Here is a 25,342-nt window from a genome sequence, read left to right as displayed (position 1 = left end):
ATCATTAACATGATTATTTTTTATTTATATTTATTTATTTTTATATAAATCATATTCATAACATTGCCCCTCTCTTTAAAAAGCTTTGTCCTCAAAGCTTTATTGTTGACAATTTTCTTCTCTTTGCGTTCGTCATTTCTGCATATGTAATTCGTCGGTAATACTACCTTGGAATTGGGATTTATCTATTTTCTTATATATATATTAATTTTTAAGTAACTTTATAATAATTATTATAATTTAACTTTTTAAAAGTTACTTTATAATGTTTTATAAAGTGACTTATATATAATTTGTTAAATTTATTGTGTGTGTGTGTGTGTAAATTAATTTTTAAGTAACTTTATAATAATTATTATAATGTAACTTTTTAAAAGTTACTTTATAATGTTTTATAACATGACTTATATATAATTTGTTAAATTTAGTGTGTGTGTGTGTGTGTGTGTGCAATAGACATAGATTTGATTCGTATGATTGCATTCGTACAATGGAATCCATTAGATTTTATTGTTTGTACAACACTCGATAGCGCTCTTGTTGATTTAGACATAAACACACGTAACAATTCAATTTTTTCTCTTTATCTCATTAGCTTCATGCAAACCTTCAATTTCTATCCCTTGCTCATCCATATCGATTGGGATCCAAATTTCTAGTTTTAATATTGTTCATACAATTGCACAGTTACTTGTTTTTTATATTGTCCATACCCTTGAGCAGTTCCCTAGGTTTGGTATTGATTAAACTCTTTTTGGCTCTGGTATGCATTGTATCTTTGAGTGGCTTCATGGTCTGTTTATTTTTCATACCCTTGCATGTTTTCTTGGTTCTGTTACTGGTCATATACCCTTACGTGTTTTCTTGGTTTCATTACTAGCCATATCCATGAGCATTTTATTGGGACTGGTATCGTGCAAACCCTTGTAGGGTTTCTTGGCTTTGGTATTGTCATACCCATGAACAGCTTCCTGATACTGAGTATAGGGTTGGTTCATTTCCTAGTAATACCCTTGGGTTCTTTCGTCAGATGGATAGTGTTCTTGAGTGTTTTCCTGGTTTTGGTAGTCAGGATATAGAACAGGAAGTTCCTCTAACAAAGGACCTACATAGGTATTGTAGTCATCGAGTGGAGGTGGGGGTGGATTGGTACACATATCTATAACTATTATTGCTTCTATTGTGTCATCCTATTCCATGGCTTTCTTGATTCCTGAGAGTCGATTGCTTGGCTGATCAGATCAATCTTCTCTCTGTGTTAGAAATTTTTCTTTTGCTTCTTCCTTTGCTTTGGAACAAACAAACCATAACCAAGATATTTCCTTACTTAATTGGGTTTTTTATCATTAATATAAGTTGCCTCTATGCTCATGGTGTCATTTTCATCACCAAGAACCGTTGCTTTCTCATCTAGTGATTCCAATTCAAAGTGGGACTCTAATGCTAGATGGGTAAGATTAGGTTGGTTTCTTTTGACCTCCTACTACTGCTAGCAGCAATGTATCTGTCTAGGTAGTTCCTCTCTAATCACTTTGTTGGTCTTCTTAGGAATTTTTTTCTATTTTTACAAAAAGAGTTGTTTGGCTTGATACATGTTTCACAGAAATCTGCTCAGATAAACTTATTGCATCTTTTGTGAGTATTTCAATAAATGGGGTCTCAGTGAGCCCTTTTGTGGGCTTCATGACCTGCTTCTTTTTAGTTTTCGTAGGAGTCCTTTGCTCACTCATTATCTAATTTAGAACAACATTATTTTTGGGGTTTTCCATGGAAAAAATATCAACTTCATCAAGTGGAAAATGCAATTTAACCAATAATTCAATGTCATCGACAGTGCATTCAAACTTTGCATTAAAAAGGGACTGTAAAACTAATTCTAGTGAATTCAACTTACTTTCATATCTCCACGATTATTTTGCTTCACGCATCTCCTAAGATGCTTTAAGAGCATTATTTCTCCTTTGAAGAAAAAACCAATTCCTATCCCATAGTTGTATTGTCCACAATGCCTTGTACATTTTCAATTTAGGTTTTTCATCTTTTTCTCTATTGTTTAATAAATTATGTTCTTCACCTCAAAGCAAGTTAAGGCACTTTTCATTTAGATACATAGAAATAAATGGAACTTCTAATTTCTGATCATGACACATTTGTAACACATTGGAAATTTCCTTCACAACTTCTTATTTGTCTAGTTTCACTATGTGGTGAAATTCCATCCTCATAGCTAATAGGCCAAATGCTTGTCCATAAATCCATTTTGCCTTAGGTATTGTATTCTTATTGTGTGGAATTGGAATTGGTATTTCTTCATACCACGTTCTAGTACACTAATTTCATGAATTTGATCATCCTTTTTTGTCATGTAGTTCTCTACTAAAATACCTGGCTAGAACTCATCCTCCTTGACACTAATGTTAGTTTCTATTGTAGTTACTAAACCTAGTGTTTTAAAATCCTTTAGGGATCTTGTAATTGATCTTTTTATTTGCTACAATGATTCTCAAATTTCACTCAACAGTTCAAATTTAGATTTATGAGATTCACTTAATTCCTCGAAATATGTATCCATGATTTGAAGACCTAAGCTTAATGGTAACCCTCACGTCACTTTGGTGCAGCGGTTGAATAACCAAAGGTTCAAATAGCTATGATACCACTGTAGAAAAAAAAAACATTGTAGCTTGTTGTACTTTAAATATAAAATACATTAATGTATTGTAAATAATATATATATATATTGATAAGATGATAAAATAATAGGATTTTTGAATGTTACAATGAGGGCCCGCTTATATACCTAGGTAGGTGCCCCTTCAAGAATGGTCATGTCCTTTAGACATGCCTTTCCATCTAACTAATGACTATTTAATTAATCATTATCATGATTATTTATTATTTATATTTATTATATTTGTTTTATTTTTATATAAATTATATTCATAACAACATTCAACCACTATGGAAGCAAATTGCACTAACATAGGGCACAGGGCACACTTTTAGTGAACAGCTAGACACTTGGACGAAAATTGCACTATCCTTAAGCCTCCTCCTCCACCTAGTCCATGGCATAGTCATAGTGGATAGTGGAGCTTCGTGTAGATCATTATTGAAGAAAATTGTGCCTTCCCTTAAGCTTGCCTCCATTCATAGTGTATGGTGCAGTTTTAGTCAGCAATCCGTCAACACTTTTCCAATAACCTTCCTCGCTGAACCAACACTTGTCTTTCCTTGCCTCCTTAGTGCATGGCGCAGTTCTAGTGAGAAATGGGTTCATCCCTTGCTCTTTCAATCTCAATTGCGCTATCATTGTATTCTACTCCCTTGAGCCTCGCGTATGGCAGAATTTTAGTCAGCAATATCATCACACTGTCTCTTGCACTTTCCCACTGCACTGGACCCTGAGGATCCACTCCTTATAGTGCATGGAATAGTTTTAGTGAACAGTGGTGCCTTCCTCAGCCGTTGTTGAGCTCAACTACTCCATCATCATCAAGCCTTCCTCTTTCAATCCTCACACAGGCTTATCACAAGTAGATTCTTTCATGAGCAAGGTAGAGATAGGATAGATGATTTCAAGACTGATTTTTCATTGTCATGAGTGATATTCATTGGCAAGTGTACCATCTAAACATGGAAAGGTGATGCTCAAGGAATATTTCAAAAAGTAAGAACAAATAATCACTTGCAGAGAATAAGCACAAAGAAGAACCATCACGGAGACATGGATAGATCATGGACCAAGACAAAATAAAGACATTGCATCATAACTCAGAAGGTCCCAATGTTGATCTTCCCCTTTATAGGGTGAAGATAGAGAACAAGCAGATCTCTCACCAATAATACAAGACATAGTAGTAAAGAGAAGAGCTTGGCATTGTGACATCATCATGGAGTTCCATGTCATCAATGTTATGTCTTGTAAAAGTGTTATCATAATGTCATATGTGTCAATGTGTATTGCCACATCATTTGTGGATGTAATTATTGTATTCTCAAAAAATGACAAGATGTAAAAGAGGTGGAAGTCCAAGAGTCATATGTGGAATATGTAAAGTCACATGTGGACAAAAGAGTCTTATAGAAGTTGAAAAGTCATTTAGGAGTCCAAGAGTCATGAGGGTAGCTCAAGAGTCATATAGGATATGAAAGGTCATTCCTCATTTTAAAAAACAAACCTCATAACTCAATAAAAATGCTTTTGGAGGCTTAGGATTTGGAGAGCTAGCCTTGACTTCTCTAACTTGGCATAGGAGAGAATACTATTCTTTGGAGAAGCAAGAAGTGACTTAATGTTACACTATTGGAGCTAGTGGCTCACCATTGTAAATGTATACTTGGATCTTCCACTTAATAATTGAATCTCATTAAGCCAACACATTTTCATGCATGTAGCATGAATATTATAGGACTATTATTTGGATGTTTGTGGTATATGTAATGTTCATATGTACTAAATAAATTGAACTATTCCATTAGCTTTGGCACTCATCTTGTTGAATGTGTGTCGTAGTTGCTTTAATGATCGTTGTGTCTATGTGAACTATTTTGCTAGATAACTAATCAATATCTCCTCTCTCTTGTGTGCATCTCTTAGGATATTAATATTACTTTACTTCTAGGGGCTCACTCTTTATTTCCCACTCGTGAAGGCCTCCATTTACACATTGTAATTGATGTTTCACAGTTTCAACTTGCTTGTTGATTTCAAAGGTTATGTGTTAATCTCTTATGTTATGCCTTGTTGTTGAGGGGAATATTAAGTTATGGTGGCCAATTCAATACTTTGGATGGGGCTCAAACTCCAAACAGTGTGAGGTCTAACTCGAAATTCACATTGGGGAGACCCCCTATATGTTGGCATATTTACAGCACCATCAACACTTCTATATCCATAACTAGAGTGTCAAGTTATGGTTGCAAATGGAGGAACTATAAATTTCTCAGGGAAGTTCCATAACATCAATATAATCATGGTGGAATATGTATTGAATAGTCCAATGATTTTCATTTCAATGGGTGGTGTTGATGTTGTATTAGGTGTCCAATGGTTACAATCTATGGGGACGATAGCTTTTAATTTTCAAGAACTTTTCTTGAATTTTTTTGGGAAGGAAAAGAAATTGAATTAAGGGTATCGCAAGGAAATTTGGGAAGATAATCAATTATAATTGCATGAAAAAGTGTTTTAATAAGGAACAATTAGGGTTAATTGCATAATTATGCTCACTAGATATTCTAACGTCTAAGTTATCCATTTCTCAATATCTCCAAAGAGTCCTTGACAATCATTCCAAGGTATTTGAGAATCCCAAAGGGAAACCTATTTAGGATCATGGTCATGCTATTCACTTGATTCCAGGAAGTGTTCCTCCAATTTTCAAACCTTACATATATCCATATGCCCAAAAGAGTGAAATTGAACGTATGGTTGCAGAAATGCTAGAGGAAAGTATAATTCAACCTAGCAAAAGTTCTTTTTCTTCTCCAATAGTATTGGTGCATAATAAGGATGGATCATGGAATATGTGTTTGGATTATAGAGAGCTCAACAAGCTCACTATTAAAGATAAATTTCCCACTCTTGTCATTGATGAATTGTTGGATGAACTACATTGAGAAATGTACTTCACCAAGTTGGATCTTCATTCAGAATATCATCAAATTAGAATAAAGAAAGAAGACATTTTGAAAACAACATTCACAATTCATGAAGGCCATTCTAAATTTTTTGTCATGCCTCTTGGACCTACTAATGCACCTTCCACATTTCAAGGTTTGATGAATTCCACTTTAAAACCCTTCCTTATAAAAATTGTGTTAGTATTTTTTGATGATATATTAATCTACAACAAGTCTTGGAAAGATCAAGTTCAACATTTTGACAGGGTGCTCAAACTATTGGAGGGGAAACAATTGTGTGCAAAACCCTCCAAATTTTTCTTTAGGGTACATGAAGTGGAATATTCGGGTCATACTGTGTCTCATGATGGTGTTAAGGTAGACCCTAAAAAAATTAAAGCCATAAAGGAATGGAAAATTCCAACAACCCTCAAGAATCTTCAAGTATTTCTCAGGTTGACACGCTATTATCGTAAGTTCATTAATAATTATGGGAAAATAGTAGTAGCTCTAACAACATTATTGAAAAAATATGCATTTTTTTTACTCCAGAAGCAACTAAGGCATTTGAACATCTTAAATAAGCAATGTGTTGAACTCCAATATTAACTACACCAGAATTCATAAAAACCTTTATTGTAGAATGTGATTCCCTAAGAAATGGCAGTGGTGTTGTTTTAATGCAAGAATTAAGACCCATTGATTTTTAAAGTCATCCAATGAAGGGAAAGTATTGAGACAAATATATTTATGAGAAGGAAATGTTGGAAATACTACATTCCCTAAAGTAATGGCGCCCTTACCTAATGGAAAGACATTTCATGGTAAAAATAGATCATGATAGTCTTAAATACTTCTTAGAACAAATATTATCTTCAGAAGCGTAGAAAAAAAGGGTCACAAATATTTTGGGTTATTACTTTGAAATAATCTACAAGAAAGGGAAGAAAAAATTTGTTGCAAATGCACCCTCAAGAAGGGATGAGCATGTGGAGGCATTTCTCTGTGTCATTTCTATTATCCAACCTGATTGGATAACTGAAGCAAGGGAGGAATGGAATAATGAAAAAGAAGTGTGGACATTCAACCAAAATTTATAGCAAGATCCAAGTGTATCTAATACATTTATCTCAAAAAATGATTCGCTATTGTACAAAGATCGCTTATATCTATGTAAGAACTCCCAACTCACACAAAAGGTTCTTTTGGAATTGCACACCTCTCTTACAGGAGGGAACTTAAGATTTATAAAAACTTACCACAGGGTCAAGAAATAAATTTTTTGGTATTGTCTTAAATCGGATATTCAAAATTTTGTGGGAGAATCTTTGGTTTTGTTAGCAAAATTGAATGAAGAAATAGGCATATTAGCATCACAATGAAAGAATGATTGGGTATTTTTACGGCTACAACCATGCAAACAAATTTCCCTCAATCAATCATCGAGATGAATGGGATTTACTCGGAATGATCTCCTCGATCATTCTTTGGTTTTTTGCTTTTTGTCATCACTCAGTTTTTTGGACTCCTTTTGGATTATGTTATTACTACTAGTTTCACTCTCTGAAACTTATGTTGTTATTTGTATATATGTAATGAACATTGATTGTTCTGTTCACAAGTGAATGCATCTCATACATGTTGAAGATACAACATGTAATTTTCTTAATATATTAATGAAAATTGTGCCTTTATCCTTGGAAAAAAAAAATGTCCCTCAATCAATCTAAGAAGGATTATAAGTTATCACCCGAGTAATATCGCCCTTATAAGGTGTTGCAACAAATTGGTACTATGGCATACAAATTGGATTTTCCTGCATCTTCACGAGTACACCCAGTTTTCCATGTTTCATGCTTAAATAAGGTTATCGGTGACAATATTCTAGTTCAAACCATATTTCCATAACTTGGTGAGGAAGGAAAAATCATATTAGGTCCTAAAGCAAGCACAGAAACTAGAATTTGGAAGCTAAAGAATCGATCAATTTCAAAATATCTCATTAGGTGGAAGAACTTACCTATTCAAGATTCCACAGGGGAGGATGAGTATTTTATCCGAAAGCATCCATAACTATGCAAGCGTTGAGGACAATACGTTTTTGAAGTAGATGGGCATCTTAGGTCCCTATAATACTAGTTTATCCCCCATATTGTTATTGTTGTGCCCCATAGAAGCCCACTATTGTTATTGTTATTCCCTTACATTATTATTTTTATGTAGGCCCTAATTACGTTTTGACCCTTTAGACTCCTATATATAACAAGGAGTTTTTTTCATTTGAATCATCTAAAAAAATTTCATGTGATATAAAGGGAGGTTTCCACCTCAAAGTGTCTTACAATCTAGTCGTTGATCGATCTTGTCTGATGTTTCTGTGTTATTTTTATCTGGATACATAACATCATAAAATTGAGAAATACTTTAAGTGTTTCCTCTAAAATTATTCAAATTTCGTGGTTAATTATTAAGCATCTAGTATATTCTATCTCAACTAACATTTCAGATAACCCGGTAGTTTGTATGGCATCTGTGAAGGTAGAAATATTATGCAAGGGCAAAAGACGACAAAGTGTTATAGAAGTTTTTTTAGAAACAACATAATATCTCCCTTATTTTAATACCATGCCTCATTGTACATATTACTGATAAGAAGTAAAATATTTCGAAGAGGGCATGCAAGAATGTTTATTTTAATTAATATTTGTTATTTTAGATCTTGATTATTATGGGAATTCTATGTATGGAATGTTTATTTTAAATAATATTTGTTATTTTAGATCTTGATTATTATGGGAATTCTATGTATGGAATTTACTTTCCAATTTTGGTAATAATTTTTTTGTAGGCTTGGTAGGACTACATCTTCATCATGTCCAACTTCTCACCTCGATCGGGCGTGATTGCACAACATTTTGAACCCAAGACTTCTAGTTCGGTGAGACTTCATTTCCACGGCCATTTCCAATTGAGCTACCCAAGTGGACGCATTTTTGGTAATATTAGAAAAGTATACATAGGTAATTTGTAAATTTCTGATGGTATTCTCTAATTGAGGTTGCAATGGCTTCTTTTCATGTCATATATTTGAAAAAATGTACATATATATTTTATAAGTTAAACCTTTGATGTGTTTTAGAAATATATGTTTTTGGGATGGTTCTATTATGAACCAATGCAACTACAGGGGGGTATCTGTGCCATATGGACTTGGAATCATCATTTTGATTCCAAGAAAAAAAAACAAGTTTTGAAAACTCGATTTTGTAATTACTTATTTTTTTAAAATTAATCAATAACCCTGTAGGTTATGTTCTGAGAACTGAATGTGTAATTCAACTTAAATTTATTCTAGGCCCTTACTTGCCTATGATTTGATTTGATGACAATAGGCTAACAGTCTAAAAAGTGTTTGTCTAAATTCCTTAATGAGTTAAATGGGTTTACATGAAAAGTGTTTGAATAAAATCCTCAATGGTTGTAGCTTTTATGCATGTATAGTGTTAGAGTAAATGTCTTAATGATTGTAGCTTTTATGCACCTGAAATTTTTGGATAGATGATTCAATGGATGTAGCTTCCTATGTCTGCAAAGTTTTTGTATAAATGTGAAAAAAAATTAATAAAATTTCTATCAAAGTGTTTGTAAAAATATGTCAATCAATAATTTGGTAATCTTAATTATGTATTGCATTAACTTGCATGTGGATTCAAATATGTTGCATTTATCATAAAGTAAGCATGATTTAGTACATTGTTATTTCATATTCCTATAGTTGATTTCTTTGTCATGCAAATGGGATATTTGTATTTTAATTTTAGTTGATGATAAAAGGCAGAATATTTTAAAAATTTTATCAACGAACAGGAATCTGATAAAGTACCGCAAGTGTATAAATCTAAAACTCTTTTGAGTGTGTGTTTTGTAGTGTTGAATAAATTTAGAGGAATATTCTGTGTATTTATATTTCGGTGACATTTTACGAATATTCTACTCCACAATTTGTAACCTTCGGCATAAATTGTGCAGGATGGTGCATTGAAAAGTGGGTTGATCATTTATCTTCATCATTGTCAAAAGTTTTGATCATTTATCTTTTTTTTTTCTTATGTTTCGTCGTTGGTTGTAGATCTACTATGTGTCTTGAGTTTCCATTTTTTAAATAAAACTTCGGGCCAAGTTTACTCCAAGAGGGGGAGTATGTAATGTCCCATTTTTACCTAGTACAATGTTGTGACACCTAATGTGGATGTTTTTTTATGGATTATGTATGGCAGACTTATATGTTATGGACTTTGATAAGTCATTTGATTGGGGAACACTATTGAATATATTACATAGTCGTATGCCTTCTTATGTGTGGTTATATGACTAATTATGCGTATCATGTCAACAATGATTAAGAACATGTTATATGTATGTTATTTTATATATTCAGTGAATGACATGGAATATGAAATGTAATTGTGACATGTATATGATCATTGTTGTGTAGAACAAATAAATGATTATGTTCTTTATAGATTTGAGAATTCTGCGATCTGTATTTTGTATGGTAATATTTTCCGAAGCCATCGCATTCATGTTTTCTTGGAATCGACTTTTCGAACCAACCACTGTGGTTCATCATCAGGATCAAATGAGTCATTATCAGATTATGTTCTTGTCGATGATGCATGATTACATGACTATGTATGATTAACGTTATATTGTGAGGGATTTGGTTGAGAACTTACTTACTTGCTGAGAAGGTTGCTCAAATGATAAATGAATATGAAGGTCATTTACACATTTAAGTAAAATGTGATTGAATTAATTCATTATGAATTTTAATTGATGTTTTTAATCTGTGGGGTTATGATGTGTGCGGGTCTGGTGAAATAATACCTTGCTAACAAACCATCAAATGGATATGAGCTCGCAACCATTACCTTGGGGCGAAGCATGGAGCTTGAAAGAAGAAAACATGAGAATCCATGGAGGTTATGGCATGGATTTTTGAATCCATGGAATATCAAGATGTGGAGTCTTGAATCTATGAAAAACATTAGGGTGCTAAGTCCTAACTTTTTGGAAGATCAAGGCATGGGAGTCTTGATTCTACTAGGACATGGAGTCCTAGGTACAGGGAAAAGGTGTGGATTCCTAATAAGTCAGGAGAAGTGTACAATTGGTGTGTGGAATCCCTATTCTCCAACAAAAAAACACCCCTCAAAGGCATAAATAAACTAGGTAAACTAATCTAAGTTAAAATTTGAATTAAATTAACTCCAAATTTACCAAATTTAGAGGGTCATTTAAAATAAATATTGTTTTAATACAAAATATTAACTATCTATATATGACAAATAAATAATAAGAAAATTCCTAAAGTGGACACATGGGGTGATGAATATAACATAATTTAGGTAATTAAATAAAGAAGAAAATTGGGGAAGTGCCATCTTGGGGGGTGGTGAATAATATGAATTATGGTAAATTAAAAATAAATTAATTTTGCATGAGAGGGTTGAGATGTCAACCCAATCAGTACCTCTAAACACTGAAGGATTTTTCCAATGCTAGGGGCGACTTGGAGAGTAGCTAGATGCTGCCAAAATGATTTCCAAAATTTTTATCTAAAAATCCAAGTACATTTGCTTGGTTGATGGAGATTGAGTGGTGTTGAGAGGAATCTAAAGCATTCTCCTTAATTTTCCTGACATTTCTCACTATTGTTGAAGTCGGTACTATTTGTGAGCGCATACAGCGCAGGGGTTCCAGGGGAAAAGGTTTCCCTTGGATATGGTTGGGTTGGCACGAAGTGTTGTTGGTAGGAGTGATTCAACTAGGTTCCAATGGATTTGTTGAAGGAAGAAAATCAAATAAGTTCTAGGTATATTTTTCAGCTTCATTTAATTTCGTAATTAGAATGTGTTGCCTAATTTTTTAGATAATTTTTATAAATGTGAGAAATACTAGGAGAATTTCCTCTAAAAGTATTCAAATTTTGTGGTTAATTATTAAGCATGTGGTATATTATATCTCAGATAACATTTTAGATAACCAGGCAGTTTGTATGGCATCTATGAATATATAAATGCTATGCAAGGGAAAAAGAAGACAAACTATTGTAGAATTTTTTTAGAAACAACATAATATCTCCCTTATTTTAATACCATGTCTCATTGTATAGAATACTAATGAGAAGAAGTAAAATATTACAAAGATGGCATGCAAGAAGGTTTATTTTAATTGACATTCTTTTTTTTAGTTTCTGATTATTATGGGAATTCTATGTATGGTATTTACATTGCATTATTGGTAATATTAGAAAATTCTAGATAGATAATTTATAAATTTCTAATGTTATTCTCTAATTGAGGTTGCAATGGCTTCTTTGCATGCCATATATTTGACAAAATGTACATACATGTTTTAGGAGTTACATTTTTTATGTGTTTTAGAAATATGAGTTTTGGCGGTGGTTCGATTATCAACAAATGCAACTTCATAGGGTATTTGTGCCATATGGACCTCGAATCCCTATTTTGATTACAAAAAAAACAAGTATTCATAACTCGATTTTGTAGTCTATAAATTTTCTAAAATTACTCAATGACCTTGTAGGTTATTTTCTGAGAATTGATTGTGTAATTTAACATAAATTTATTCTAGGCCCTTACTTGCCTGTGATTTGATTTTATGGTTGTAGGCTAACACTCTACAAAGTGTTTTGCTTAATTCCTTAATGAATTAAACGGGTTTACATGCAAAGTGTTTGAATAAAAGCCTCAATATTTATAGATTTTATGCATGTAGAGTGTTAAAGTAAATGTCTTAATGACTGTAGTTTTAATGCACAAAAAAAAAAATTGAATATATGATTCCATGGATGTAGCTTCCTATGTCTGCAAAGTTTTTGTATAAATGTGAAAATGAATTTAATAAATTGCCATCAAAGTGTTTGTAAAAATGTGTTAATCGATAGTTTGGTGATATTACTATTGTATTGCATTAACTTGCATGTGGATTCATATAGGTATATTCAATCATAAATTATACATGATTTATTACTTTGTTATTTCACATTTAGATTCCATAAATCTTTAAGTATGTGCATTTATCAAATTAGTTAAATCTCTACAAGAATATTTATGTGAGATAAGTGATAGAAATAGGAAATAATTTAATAAATAATAGCAAAAGGAAGCAAACTTGAATTCATTATTTTATATCTATTTTTTTAATGTAAATCTTATGAAATTGTTTAAGTTTTTATTTAATTTAAGTAAGTTTAGTTTATGCACTTAATTTAGAGTCTTAAGGTAATATGGGACCTTACATATGTAAGTTGTGACTAAGGATATAGCACAGAAGTGAAAATTGTTAAGTATGCTTGAAAATTGTTTTAGAAAACATCTCAACCATATATGGTTTCCTATTCTTCTATAGATTCATGCAAGGAAAAATGTTCATCGGCCTCATTATCATCTTTGTCTCTCCTTATAGAGTTACAAGCTACATATTCTAAGCATTTGCTTCACCCAATTTCATATTTGATGAAAAGATTCACCTGTTTTCACAGAGCGCTTCGGGATGGTGTTTCCTGTTGTTGTTTTCTAGGTGGGTATCATGTTTATAACGTTGATGATGAATATGTTCTCAATGAGTCCTTTTCCTTCATATCTTTGTCGGTGTTTGGAAATTTTTCATTTTCGCATGTGGGTCATTGGAAATTTTGCAGCTTGGTATGTCGGTTATCCTCTGCATCATTCAACACTTAATGTATTCACATATTTTAAACATGTATCTTGTTGTATCAAGAATTGGGTTCTGTATGCCTATAGTTGATTTATCTGTCATATAAGTGGGATCTTTGTATTTTAATTTTAGTTGATCGTAGAAGGCAGAATATTTTTTAAGTTTTATCAAAAAACACACATTCAACAAAGTATTGAAGGTGTACAGATCTAGAACTTTTTTGAGTGTTTGTTTTGTAATGTTGAATAACTTTAGAGGATTAGCCTGTGTATTTATATTTCAGTGATATTTTATGCAACTTCTACTCCACAATTTGTAACCTTAGGCATAAAGTGTTCAGAACGGTGCATTCAAAAATGTGTTAGAAGGCATTCAACTAAGTCCATGTCCAAATGATTAAGGCTACGATGAACCAAAAATACCTATGGTTACCAAGCTTTTGAACATGTATTTTATGTGCATAAATATCGAATTTGTGCTAACAAGTGTTTGGTAAAATTCCTAAATAAATTGTTTTCCTATGGAATGATTTGATTGGAGGAAATGGCAAAAATAGACCTTATGAAGAATCCCTTGCATTTTATTACCTTATGCAATGAGTTGGTATATAATTAGACAAATTTACCTTCCTCTTCATATTGAGAGCATGTGTAGAGTTGTCATCTTTGTAAGAGGGAAGACAAATTCATGATGATATCGTTAGAGGTGGGTTTGAATTAGATCTATTTGTGGGTAATGACTTGTTGCTATGTATGTCATTACTAAGTGTCTTTATGCAACACATATCTCTCTCCTTGTTGGTGTATTTTCTATTTTCAAACTTACAATTGGAATTCTAATGATAGTTTCTATTTGTTATTCGTATTTAATTATAGATATGAATTGTGTTTGAGAACAAGAAACCCATTACACTCTATGATATTAAGTTATGAGTAACTAGTAGTAAATGATCACAATACTATAAATGAGTTGCATGTGAAAAATTGTATACCCCAAACATTTCAAATGTTAACCCTCAATATGGCATATCACATCATGCAACTTGTTATAGGCCATTTTGTCTCATCTGGTCAATAGGCCTACAAACCAGATCAATCACCATTTGTGAACATGTTGTCATCATCCATACATAAATACCTAAGCATGACTCTTCCAAATCCCTGAGTTTATCGTATGACTGCTTCATTTCAATGTGTTTAAGGCCCAGCGCACCCTGCCCCTTTAGGTACCTGTGTTCAGTAGTAGGTTGCTTAGTTTTTTACCAGTGTTGATCAATAGTAGGTTGTTCCTTGTTGGGGGTGTGCTAATTCTAGAAATTTAGGAAAATTAAAAATGATCCTGAAGCTTTCTCTTCTTGAAGCTTCCAAGGGTTGTTTTAACCATTTACCTTGGATAAGAATCTCGATTCCTATCTAATCCTACCTTGGAGACTTCACCTCTTATCCCTTGAGTTCATCCTCCCATACTAAGTGGATCTCAATCCTAGATTGGTAAATGGATAAGAATTCCTAAACTACCATCCCTCTCCTATAAATTTATCACCATCTACAAAATCAAGGTTGGAATTTGGAGACTGATCATACCCATGTTTCTACCGTTGAATACAAGAGATTCATCATCTTCATGCATTAGGGTAACATCGAGGTGTGCTTTGTGACAAGGAAGGAAAAGGCAAGTTGGGGAGATCTCCGCAAGATCAACTATTATTATTGGTTATAAACTCTCTCCTATGCATATTAATACAAAGAGTACATCATTTTCCTATATGTGTTATGTTATGTTTACATTCATATATTTCAATTCCTTGTTGATCCATTGAATAGAGTAATTGGATAATGTTACATAGATATTGTAGATCTTTGGCTTGTGTTGATTGTATGTGCAGGTTCTAATTATAGCAATCAGAGCTACAATTGGAGCTTACAAGCCAAGAGGAGAGAAAATATTGCGACAGATTCCAAGTAAGCCTCTTTCCATTCTTCAATTTCTCTAAGGGAAAATTTTTATTCTTTGTTTTTTGTTGTTCTAGACCAGTCCACTAGGTCTAGGGAAGATACTTTTGTCCGCAGTCGTAAATTTTATATAACAAATTGGCGACTCCACTAGGGATCGTTTCATTCCCTTAGTGGTTTCCTTATCCCTAGTACTTGTTTCACCTCTTAAACAGACCTTCATTGCCTCACTCAGTTCTGAATTTACCCTAGGGCTCCCCTGGTCTAGAGACAGATCATTTCAGCACTCACCATCCTTCTCTGCACCTACATTGCAAAGAAATGGTTCCCTTTCAGCACTTGCGATGACCCTCGTTTGATGAAAAAAATTGCATTTTTGTCATTTTCTCTTTGATTAGATTTATTCCTTCTAGTTCTCCTTGAGTCCCTGAGTGTGTCTTGTTCTCTCAAAAGCCTTCATCTTGTTTTCTTTTGGTTTTGGTTGCCTTCGATAAGAATTTGTTTAGATTTTGCTTTCTTCTTGTCAAATAGGTCATTAGCAAAATGATTGCTTGATTGTTTATTGCTTGAAAGAATTGGCATTTCAATCATCGTTCTGAATATTTTATTTTATCAGTGATTAGACAAGCATCTTAGTTTTCATCTAAAAATTAAGTGGGATTTAAAAGAAAAATCTTATGCATTTTGCATTGCATTTAGGGTTTTGTATGTGAAATTGGAATTGGAACATTTGCATTAGGGGAATTGGTTTAAGAAATCTTGTTTGTTGCATATTGTATGATGCATTTCTCTTTTTTCTCTTCCCTCTCGTACATATATTTTCATTGAAATGAAAAGAGTTTTTTTTGTCATATTAGTTGCATCATAGGTGTGTTCAAGTGACATCGAGTTTTGAGCCTTGAAATTGAAACATAATTCAAGATAAACTTTAAAATTTATTGAATCAACCTAAGGAGCATTTTAAACTCAATGACACATCTAGAGGTATAGGCTAGAGACGTGTTCCAGCGTCTTTATATGTAGGAGCTATCATTTTTTTCCAACGTTTCATTCTGGGAGTGATATCCCATTCCACGTACGTAAGTGTATAGGATCATTCTCCATGTACCTTAGGGTATATAGGATGGCGCTCCACACATGATAAGTATATGGGAATTTTCTCATCGTACAGTTACGCATTAGACAATACTACTACGGATTGTGCTTCCGCGTACCTTCAAGTATATTTTGGAAGTCCCCACTAGGTTGTTATCCTGCTATAGGTAACCAAGTCAGCCACCTTGTACACTGTGATACACCGAACATGGCATTCAGGGATATTTCCTGCTCGTACATAAATCCTTGGTTCTTCAAGGTGGTATATTGAAATTCATAGTTACTTGGTAAGCCATTTTGCCTAGTTACCCTTGTTTTGTTTTATTTTGTGTTGTTAATTTATAAAATCAATTAATTGATTGTGGAACAATGTCCTCACTATGGAATAACTCCTTAGTGGATCTTAGGTTGAGACTAATGGAAACATTTTGTGAGTCTACCAATAAAGGAAACCCCTTTGACAGGAATCTTAGTCATTTTCCTTCTTTTGGAAATATTGGTGCTCCTTATATGGAAATGTTGTCCCTTCCCAAATTTACCATTGGTTTACCAATTTGGTTATTCTCGACCCCTATGGTTCTGAATGTCCAAACTGCTCCTCAACCAAATTCTCCTCCATCTAAACAACATCAACCTCAATTTGATCCTAAATTTAACCCCTTGCCTTCTTCACCTATTGTTTATTCATCCCTTTCTTCCTCCTCACCTGGTAAAAGTCTTGATTATAGTAACCAAGAGGCTAAGAAGAAGAAGAAGCAAAATAAGAAAGGGGGGAACCAAGCAACCATTGCTACCAATGCAACTAGTATGGAGAAACCTTCCAATCAGCCCCACAAAGTTAAATTCCCTTTCAAGTTATGTAAGGGTGACCACCTTCTTATAGATTGTCCTGGTATTCCCAAGGTACTACAAGTGTGGCCCACAATCTCACATCAGCCTTTGTCATCAACCTATGGAGATCATGTTGGTGATAAACCATCAACTAGTGATCATAAGGTTCATGGAAATAAGGGTAAAGTTAAGTTTCCCTATAAGTTATGTGAAGGGAATCATCCAATTCACCTTTGCTCTTATATGGATGAAGCATCCAAATTTTTGGGAAATCTTATTGTTTCTCAATCACAACTTCTGACTGGCTACTGGAAGCTTTCCCCTAATCCTGCACTAGTTGATGAAGTGATTGATTGGAATCTATCTCTATTCAATCCCACTCTCTCTGAACGTGAATCCCATGAATCTATTCCCAACCAATCATTGGTTGAGAAAATGGTTGACTGGGCTCCACCTTCAGTTGATCATACCTTTTCCATAGAGAGTGAACTTCATACCCCACAGGTTCTTCTCATTTCTTCATATTCCAATGAAATGGGTGGAAATCCTCTCATTCCAACGGCGCATGGGGAAATCCTCTCGTTCCCACAGAACAGGGGGGTAATCCTCCCATTCCCACAACACAAGAGAGAGTTTACCCTATTTCCATAGTGCAAGGGGGCAGTTCTCTGGTTCCCATGACACCCCCTCCAAGTAGTATGGTCACTTCCTTTGATTAGACTCGACTGGTAGGATATCATCTTCCTCCTTATGTGCCCTTCAAAATCATAGTACAGGCTTATAATTTTCCCATACCTAGCACAGTCATAGACGAAGGCGCATCTATTAGTATTTTGTCCTCAACTGCTTGGAAAGCTTTAGGTTCTCCATAGCTTGCACCCGTTACCCAGAATATGTTGGATTTTAACAGAGGAACCAGTCAATAATTAGGGAACATTCCTTAGTTACCATTTTGATTTTAATTTTCTCTTTGGGCATAACTATGTTTGTGACATGGGAGCTCTTGTCTCTTCACTCTTTCGTGTGATGTGTTTCCCGCATGAAGGAAGAATCGTGACCATTAACCAGCTTTCATTCGTTAGTCCTAATTTGAATCCCAATCAACTAGCTTCCCTAAATGGTCCTTATATGAAAGTGGTATCTTCCCCACCACAAATTGATTATGTTGCCACTTGTTCCATGCCTGCGTCAACTGATGATCTAGTCGGTGATGGTGTGTATCATTTACTAGGGGTAGAGTCTTATCTTTCCATTGGATCCTTTGAAACCTTCCATAGAATTGTTCTTCCATCTAATTATAACCTATTGGAAGCCATGTCCTCCTGGAGGTCATGATCAAGGTACCCAGAGTAGATTTCCTTGTCTTGTGTCAAATTCGTTAAGAAATGAAACAAGGTTCTTAGAGAAAAGTTCCTTTTCTTGTGTCAAGATGGTTAAAAAATGAAACAAGGTTTCATGAGAATAGTTCTTTTCCTGTGTCAAGCTCATTAAAAAGTGAAACAAATCCCATTCCAATTTGAGTCTTTGATTATATCTCGTAAATTCCCAGTCGAGTCTTTCACTTGATCTCGTAAATGAAACTTCATTCCATCCATCTGTTAGTAACTAGTAGTCTATTTAGGTGAATGAAATGAATCTTGGGGGGAATGTGCCTAGAAATGAGTCATTATGTTGGGGGATGCAAACTTATTTCAAGCATATTTTTTCTTTGTTTCAATCCTGTGTAAAAATGAAACCACTCTCAAGCATAGTTTTTCTCATATTTCAAGCTTGTGAAAAAATGAAACCATATTCAAATATTCTCAAGCATAGTTTTCACATGTTTCAAGCTTGTGTAAAAATGAAAACATTTTCATCCTACCTCTCATGATTTCCATTTTTATCAGCCTATTTCTTCCAGATGAGCCTTGTTCACCATCTTCTTGGTCGATTATACAGTTTCACTTGGTTGTTTTACCCTTTCCCGAGGAATTATTGTGATGAGTTGTCTTATTAACCAGCATCTTGACCTTTGCATGTTTTGATCAGTTCCATTTTGACGGGAACCAGTTGCTACTCTTTATACCACCCATTCCTCTAGGAGGAGTCCTCTTTTAGCTCTTTTCAGACGCCCTAAATATGATAATATTGTCTAGCACTTGTCTTCTCGAACTCATTAAAGTAAATGAAAAGACGTATACTTAGTATAAGTTTAACCCTTTTCCAGACTGGGAGAGACTATTTACGAAAAAGGAATACCATAGTCGAACATGGCTAAGAGGTTCTCCTGAGTATTGTTTTCTGCCTTTTTGGACTCAAGAGAATATTTACGAAAAGGAACCTTTTGAGTTTTCTTTTTCGCCTCTTTTTCAAACTCTCTAAACATGAAAAAGGAGTCGAGTTAGACTTTCGTTGAACTCATAAAAGCATCGAACAGAGATGGAATCATCAAACATGATGGGACCGAACCACTCTTTCTGAGGGTTTGTTAAAGATACTTAGAGGTATTCATCCGAAGGATGAACTTACAGATCAAGCATACATTATCGTCCTCAAGCTTGTTGAAAAATAAAGAGGTACTTACAAGAAATGGTTGGGGAAATTGGGAAAACAAGGTACTCTACCTATTAATGGCAATGAGTCTCTCTTGAACATGACATTCTTCCACTTCATCTCCTTGGTTGTTGGGTTGGGAAATCTTCTTGTTTTTTGGTTCATCACACCATATCGAAGCCTCCGCTTTTGGTTTTATGTCAATGTTTTCAACTCCATTTACTGTCGTCAATATGTTCAAGAGAAGTCATTCGATTGATCTCTATTATGATACTCTCAAGCCTTCATCCATGTCTGTCTTTCCTGGACAGTATCATTCTGTCTCAAATCATGATACCTGTTTCGTGTCATTGATGGGGTATACATCAAGGCCCTCCTGTGATGGGTTGCTTCCTATTGACATCATCTCATTATCCAGGAAGTTGACTTAGAAACTCTTCCTTCAGTACCTTGGGACTTGCATACCTCAATGGAAAGTTTCCTTACTCTCAGTGATAGGTTTTCATCATTGGCCTTAAACCATAATATTATGTGTGGTGTTCAACTTAAAGTCATTCATTCACATCTTATGGATTGTATTACAGTACCTTGAGAGCCATTAACATCGTCGGTGGTTTCTCTCACGTTTTTTAACGACTTACAGTGGACGCGACTTCTTAATCATTGTACATGTAATGTTAGATTATATGTTGAGCATGGCCATGCCTCCCTCAGCAAAGATAACATGTTTTAAATGTGTTGTAACATACGATGGTCTCGACCGATTGTTCTTAATACGAACTTGTCACAAGGTAAAGCACTTCAGTCATCAACCATCATTTCTGACATTGCGCTTTAGGGGGCAATCTTTTATAGGAAATTTCGTCACATATGGTTAATAGGCCTACAAACTGGATCAATCACCATTCATGAACATGTTTTCATCATCCATACACAAATCCCTAAGCATGACTCTTCCAAATCCCTGAGTTTATGGGTTTGATTGCTTCATTTCAATGCTTTTAAGGCCCAGCGTACCTTGCCCTTTTAGGGACCTACGTTCAGTAGCAGTTACTTAGTTCTGCACCAGTGCTGATCAGCATCAGGTTGTCCCTTGATGGGGGTGCATTGATTCTAGAAATTCAAGAAAATTAGGAAGGATTCCGAAGCTTCCTCTTCCATAAGCTTCCAAGGGTTGTTTTAACCATTTACCTTGGATAAGAAGCTCAAGTCTTATCTAATCCTTACTTGGAAGCTTCACCTCTTATCACTTGAGTTCATCCTCCCATGTGAAGTGGATCTCAAGCCTAGATTGGTAAATGGATAAGAATTCCTAAACTACCATCCCTCTCCTATAAATTTACTTCCATCTACAACATTAGGGTTGGATTTTGGAGATTAATCATACCCTCATATTGTTTCCTTGAATATAAGAGAGTCACCATCTTCATGCATTATGGTGACATTGAGGTGTGCTTTGTGACAAGGAAGGTAAAGTCAACTTGGGGAGATATTTACAAGATCAACTACTATTATTGGTTGTAAATTCTCTCCTATTCATATTAATACAAAGAGTACATTGTTTTCCTATATGTGTTATGTTATGTTTACATTCATATATTTCAATGCCTTGTTGATCCATTGAATAGAGTAATTGGATAATGCTACATAGATGTCGTAGATCTTTGTCTTATGTTGATTGTATGTGCAGGTTCTAATTATAGCAATCGGAGCTACAATTGGAGCTTACAAGCCGAGAGGAGAGAAAATATTGCAACGGATTCCAAGTAAGCCTCTTTCCATTCTTCAATTTCTCTAAGGGAAACTTTATATTCTTTGTTTTTTGTTGTTCTAGACCAGTCCACTAGGTCTAGGGAAGATACTTCTGTCCGTAGTCATAAATTACATATAACACCACCTCCCTTTTGGTTTCGAGTTTATGTTCACTATGGTTTCAGTTAAAATTAATGTTTAGTTTTGCAAGAGAAGAAAATGATACATGCACATGGACAGTGGTCTGTTAAATAATCCTTTCACCCAAAACTCAAATAAGATAGAGAAGATGGATTAGAGGAGAATTAACATTTAAATGTTTTACTTTTAGTCACTAGAAATTATGTTTGTAGATTGTAATGTTGGAATTTAAATATATACGGTGTCTTCATGTAAAGAATTATACTTTGTGTTTCCTCTAATATATGAGTAACCATGTTTATACTCTACCTTCTTTTAGAAATATATGTGTATGTTGTTTGCTCCAAGCAAGAAAATTAAACATTGTTACTGCAGAAAAATAAGTCATCGCTCTGGAGCATATGGTATGTGACACGCATCCGTGGGGATTCAATTTCACTTCCTATTTTATTTTTATTGTAGTGTGGTTTCAGTTTTATGGAAAATTGATTTAAAAGTTACACACTACATTAATAAGTTTGTTTCATCAATTATTCCTTTTCAGAATAAACTCCTTTTCAGAATAAACACATCAACATGATTTTTCAATCTATAATTTTGTACCCATCTTGTTTCATAACCCCTCCACGTATCCTCAAGCACATTCATGCATTCCAACACAACAGAAACTTGTTAGAACATTATCGATGTTGTGTATTTGTAAACTCACTCGAAATTCAAGTGGGGCCAACTCAATGGAATTGTCATTGTTAACTATCAGTTACTTCAATTTCTCATCACTCATCTTCATTATAAAGATGACTATTACAGGTACAACAAGCCCATTTCTTGTAAATTGAAGAATCTAGTGCCATTTGTAAGCAGTTGAATTTATTGGTCACTGGAACATAGGGAACGACATGTCTAGCCTAAATGATAGTGGTTAAAAACAATAAACTAATACTCAAGTCAAAATTTTGACCATTCAAATGATAAGATCTTAAATCATACCATGAAAAGGTGAGATTTGAATATGATGATTTTCAAAAGGCATTGACTCATATGAATTCTTTTGAAAATTAAGCTTGAAATAACAAGAAAAGCCACATTTTGGCACCAAAAGGTACAAAGTGAGTCTATCGGATTTGTATTTTAGACTGCTAATTTCATAGGCACTTGAAGCATGTTTCATTTTTCAAGGGGGTGAATTAACAACATTGAAACCATGTTCACCCAATATCATGTTAGACATCCAAATTTGGGTGTCTCATTATGTAGTTGAAATGTCAAGCCTCTATTAAACTTTTGGTAGCTAAAACATCAAAAGAGAATGGTTTTAGAAACATATTTCCTTTTAATTAGGATGACGATAATCATTCCAATGAACATGGGTTAAAGAGTATTATGCTTTTATACTCTGCAGTTTATGATTTCTGGCTTACTTGTTCTAGATTGACCACTAACCAACTTTATTTAATTCAATTGGAGTTTAGGTTTTGATTAATTCTAAGCTAGAGCCAACTTCTGGTAGATGTTAATATATTAGCAAAACAAAATGATATTACATATTTTTCTCATAGATTTGGGAATCTTCAACAAAAATATGCATTGATGTTTAGCCACCTCTAATTCTTGGAAATATGATAAGCCACTTTGGATTTGCTTTATTCTCTCCCTCTAAACACCTCCAAGTTTCCGTGAAATTCCTGAATATCCTATCAATGACTTAACTCAAAATATCCCCCTTTCTCTCAACAAATATTTACTTTTATAAATATCATCAATGAATCTTCCAAGATGGAGGAGTAATGGAAACAAAATATAGACTTAAATGAGCCTTACAAAATATATGTAAACAAACATTAAAAATTTAGACAACATTCATTGTATGTGAATAAAAAAAAAAAAAAAAACTCATGAAACATGACCTTTTGTATATATCCATTGTTCCTGAAAAGGCCTCAAGACTTCACATTTTGCAAATTTCATTGTTATCCTCTTTCTATGTTTCCACCAAAGATAATGCAACATAGATGCCATGTCACTCATTAGGTTCTTGCAAAATTGGACGGAGAAGTTGATTCTCCAATTTTGAAGAGATAAATTTATCATCATTGAGAGTTCTTATTTCAGTGAGATAGATGCCTTCAAGATCTTGGATAGAAGAATCCAGGTTCTCTATCTAATTAATGATAAGTTAGAATTATGGTTCAGTCAAGAGTTCTTATCAAAAAAATAAGTTGCATTATGTTCGTTATTATGACCATGAGAAAAGTGGCTTTCACTTCAAAATGAGAAATTCAAGTTTCAACTGTTTCCAGGTGAGACTATTGACCAATTCCACATGCTAGAAAATTTTGGCTATGGAAAATTTGGAGGAATCACAATAGTATTCAAGCATTGCCTAAAACTACCCATCCCAAAGAATTAAATAATGACATTCACTTGTCTACTATCAATAATGATGCATTTACATGCAAAAATCAAAATAGATCCTTTGAGGGGCATACTTCTATAGTAGTGGATGCTTCTTGCATGTCTTATAGGAATGGCTAGGAATGTCATGGATTAATATAGATTGGTACCACTCAAAGATAAAAAATTCCATTATTAAAAAAATAAAATTCTTACACTAGTTCTAATAAGTGAAATTTTGCAGTTCGAGCTCTGCTGCCTCCCGCTGCGATCTGCTCTACGCAAACTGAGACTGGGCTCTGCCCTCTCGGCCGACTCCGCCCCTGACCCTGGTCCTCCTGACCTCTGGGTCGCTCGGATCTGCTAGGTCCCTCCCTCCTGCTCTTCTTCAAGATCTCGCTGAGCCTCCTGCTCTTGTCAGATCTGCTTGGATCGGCGCCCTCGGCTCCTGCAGGGTCTGATCGGATCCCTTTTCCTTCATTCCGGTCTTGAGATGCCTCGCTTCCTGTATTTGCTTGGTGCAGATCGGTTTTGCTGATTTGTGCTTTGCCATGGAGGCCCAAGGCTCGCCTATCGGTCCCTCGCAAGCTCCATCCCCAGAAGCTGAAGCAGCCTTCTCCTCTCTCCTTGCTTCGCTGCCTAAAAAGAAGAAGTCCGAAGTCGCTAAATTCGTCAAAAGGCTCGATGATGTTCCGGAGGTAAACCTCCCTCCTGAGGGCCCGATCCAGGTCACTTTGTCCCTGGCAGATCGTGCCCTGGTGGGTCAATTCACGGGCCTTTGGCCCTCGCCAAAATCGACGAAAAACTGGGTCATCAAGAACTGGGTTTCGCTGATCGAAAACAATGTCACCTCTTATTTTCTGGGTAGAGGCTTCTTCCTGTTCGAGTTCAACACAAAGGAGGACAAAGACCTGATCTTCAGGAATGGGCCCTATTTCATGGGACCTCAGGGTCTCTACCTCAACAAATGGACCCCTGACTTCGATCCGACCATGGATGTCCCAACGGCGGTCCCTGTCTGGGTTCGGCTCCCTAATCTTCCAGTGCATTGTTGGAACTGGGAGTCCCTCAAGCACATAGGAAATACTTTGGGAAAATTCATTGATAGAGCAAACAACAATGATTAGTACGATTGTGCCCAAATCTGTGTCGAGGTGGACTTAGAGGTGGGGCTTCCGGAGGCCATCAAATTAAAGGTTGGCAGTTGGACGCATGTGCAAGTGCTGGACTATGAGCAACTCCCTTTCAAATGTCGTAAATGTCATATCTATGGCCAT

This window comes from Pinus tabuliformis, chromosome 6 (assembly GCF_031772625.1).
Source record: "Pinus tabuliformis cultivar Carrire ecotype Pingquan chromosome 6, CPIR1, whole genome shotgun sequence".
Classification (NCBI taxonomy): domain Eukaryota; kingdom Viridiplantae; phylum Streptophyta; class Pinopsida; order Pinales; family Pinaceae; genus Pinus; species Pinus tabuliformis.
The sequence above is the reverse complement of the archived record's forward strand: the minus strand, read 5'-3'. Positions refer to the sequence as shown.